Genomic DNA, 3,829 nt, shown 5'->3' with positions numbered 1-3,829 from the left:
GTTTGGATATATCTAGACCTTGTTTATCAACTTGAATGCTTACGATATGACATAAGAAGACTATGTGATTTGGTCTTTCATTTTTTCTCCGATTTTTTTAGAATTTTGTGACAACCCATTTGTATCTTGGTCAAATCCTAGGTTTGATAATAATTTAAACAAGTTTAAAACATGAAAATGAAAAGGGAAGCATGTATCCTTCTTAGTCACTCTAAAATGAAGTTTTTGGGAGGTTTTTGAAATTTCCATGTTTGAAACCCAAAACCACTTCTCTTCATGCTTGACTTCATAAGACAGAGTTTAAGGCCGGGTTAGGGGGTAGATACATGATTTGTCTGGTTTGAATATGTCTAGACCTTGTTTATCAACTTTAATGCTTACTATATGACATAAGAAGACTATGTGATTTAGTTTTTCATTTTTCATTTTTATTTTATTTTTCTGCCCATTTGAATCTTGTTGGTCAAATCCTAGGTTTGACCAAGATTTAGACAAGTTTAACACGTGAAAACGAATAAGTAAGCCTGGATCCTTCTTAGTCACTCCAAAATGTACCAATTGATAGATGTGTTAACTTTGCTTCATGGAAAAAATAATGTCATGTAATTAAATGAGTTAACTTGGATTTCCTACGCTTGAATCCATAGGAAACTTTGTTCTAATGCACTATAATAATCAACCGAGTTTTTACACCAACAGGTCTGTCACTTACGTGTGGTGCCCACGCGTGAGGTCCCACACTTCATTGAGCACAAGTCACGTGCAATAGGTACGCAAACTCCAGTACCCATCTTCTTTGTCAAGAGAAGACGCATCGGGATGCGTATTGGAAGTCTCTGGGTCCTTCGGGATCCTTCGGTTGTCCCTCTCACACAAAAAAAAACAAATCTCTCTCATTCTCGGCCTCGCTCGGCTCGCTCATCGCACCTCCCTGCTCATGACAAACCTGCACAATAGTCAACATCGTCACCCGAAAAAGGGGAGACACCATAATGCTCTCCCTTCTTCGACCTTCCGAGTGAATGAGTGATCCCTCTTCCTCCGAGTTTCACTAGCTAGACGGGCAAACACGCATGTGCTGCATAGTAATAATAAAAAGGTAGAAAATCGATATACGAATCTATAATTAAATAGGTTAAACTAGGGTTTTGCCCAGTACTACAGATCAAGGTTCAAAAAAATCCAACTACGGGGTTCGAACAACACGATTCTAATCCAAGAATTTTTCTACCTCATCCAAATGGCCTCAAACTATAGGGTTAGCATCTATCTAGTGCAGTATGTGTGAAACTGTCGGCCCTATGTGTGCTATAACTTGTAGGTCTTTCAAATTAGAACCAAACGTGAATAAGTTTGAAATAGTTGAAAAGGGCTTTTGGCTTAAACGTTTGAAACCCAAAACGACTTCTCTTCATGCTAGACTTCATAAGACCGAGTTTAGGGTTAGGGGTAGATACATGATCTGTCTGGTTTGAATATGTCTAAACCTTGTTTATCAACTTTAATGCTAACTATATGACACAATAAGACTATGTGCTTGGGTTTTTCATTTTTCTGTTTTTTTTTAATTTTATGCCCATATATTTGAATCTTGGCCAAATCCTAGGTTTGACAAAGATTTAAACAATTTTAAAACATGAAAATGAAAAGGGAAGCCTCTATCCTTCTTAATTAGTCACTCTAATATGAAGTTTTTGGGAGGTTTTTGAAATTTCCATGTTTGAAACCCAAAACCACTTCTCTTCATGCTTGACTTCATAAGAAAGAGTTTAGGGTTAGGGGGTAGATACATGATTTGTATGGTTTGAATATGCCCAAACCTTGTTTATCAACTTGAATATGCTTACTATATGACGTACATAAGAAGACTATGTACTTTGGTTTTTCAGATTTTCTATTTTTTTAAATTTTCTCGCCCACTTGAATCTTGGTCAAATTAATCCTAGGGTTGACCATGATTTAAACAAGTCTATAACATGAAATGAAAAGGTAAGCATGGATCCTTCTTAGTCACTCTAAAATGAAGCTTTTGGGATGTGTTCTTGAAATTTCCATGTTTGAAACCCAAAACGACACTTCTTTTCATGCTTTGGTTTTTCATTCTTTTGATTTTTTTCTGAATTTTTATGCCCATTTGAATCTTGGTCAAATATATCCTAGGTTTGACCAAGATTTAAACAAGTTTAAAACATGACAATGAAAAGGTAATTAATCATGGATCCTTCTTAATTAATCAGTCAGTCTAATTAAAATGAAGCTTTTGGGAGGTTTTCAAATTTCCATGTTTGAAACCCAAAACCACACTTCTTTTGTTGCTTGACTTCATTTACAAGACACGGTGTAGGGTTAGGGGTAGATGACTTGTTTGATTTGAATGTGTCTAGACCTTCTTCATGAACTTTTGAATGCTTACTATATGACATAAAAAGATTATGTGCTTTCGTTTTTTATTTTTTTATTTCTTATTTTATGCTCATTTGAATATTGGTCCAAATCCTAGGTTTGACCAAGATTTAAACAAGATTAAAACATCAAAATGAAAGGGTAAGCCTGGATCCTTCTTATGCACTCTAAAATGTGAAGCTTTTGGGGTTTTTAAAAATGATCCTTCTTAGTCCATGTTTGAAACCCGAAACCACTTCTCTTCATGCTTGACTTCATAAGACAGGAGTTTAATTAGGGGTTAGGGGTATAGATACATGATTTGTCTGGTTTGAATATGTCTAGATCGACCTTGTTTAACAACTTGAATGCTTACTATATGACATAAGAAGACTATGTACTTTGGTTTTTCATTTTTTTCACTTTTTTAATTTTCTACCCATTTGAATCTTGGTCAAATCCTAGGTTTGAACAAGATTTAAACAAGTTTAAAACATGAAAATAAAATGGTAAGCATGGATCCTTCTTAGTCTCCCTAAAATGAAGCTTTTTTTTTAAAATTTCCATGTTTCAAACCCAAAACCGCCACTTCTCTTTCATGCTTGACTTCATAAAATGAGTTTAGGGTTAGGGGTAGATATATACATGATTTTTCTGGTTTGAATATGTCTAGACCTTGTTTATCATCTTGAATGCTAGCTTACTATATGGCATAAGAATGCTATGTGCTTTGGTTTTTCATTCTTTTGATTTTTTCTGAAGAATCTTGGTCAAATCCTAGGTTTGACCAAGATTTAAACAAGTTTAAAACATGAAAATGAGAAGGGAAGCCTGTATCATCCTTCTTATTAATTAGTCACTCTAAAATGAAGCTTTTGGGAGGTTTTTGAAATTTCCATGTTTGAATCCCAAAACCACCTCTCTTCATGCTTCGACTACATAAGACAAAGTTGAGGGGTTAATTAGGGGGTAGATACATGATTTGCATAGGTTGAATATGTCTAGACCTTGTTTCTCAGAACTTTAATGCTTAGTACTTTATATGACATAAGAAGCTTTTTGAGATGTTCTTGAAATTTCCATGTTTGAAACCCAAAAACGACTTCTCTTCATGCATGCTAGACTTCATAAGATCGCACCAAGTTTAGGGTTAGGGGGTAGAGATACATTATTTGTCTGGTTTGAATATGTCCAAACCTTGTTTATCAACTTGAATGCTTACTATATGACATAAGAGAAGACTATATGCTTTTGTTTCTTCCTTTTACGAGTTTTTTTTGAATTTAATGCCGATTTGAATCTCTTTTAATTGTCAGATCCTAGGTTTGACAAATTAAGATTTAAACATGTTTAAAATATGAAAATGAAAAGGTAAGCATGGATCCTTCTTAGTCACTCTAAAATGAAGCTTTTGGGAGCTTTTTGAAATTCTTCCATGTTTCAAACC

Source organism: Lolium perenne, chromosome 2 (genome assembly GCF_019359855.2).
Source record: "Lolium perenne isolate Kyuss_39 chromosome 2, Kyuss_2.0, whole genome shotgun sequence".
Taxonomy (NCBI): Eukaryota; Viridiplantae; Streptophyta; class Magnoliopsida; order Poales; family Poaceae; genus Lolium; species Lolium perenne.
This window is presented reverse-complemented; position numbering follows the sequence as displayed.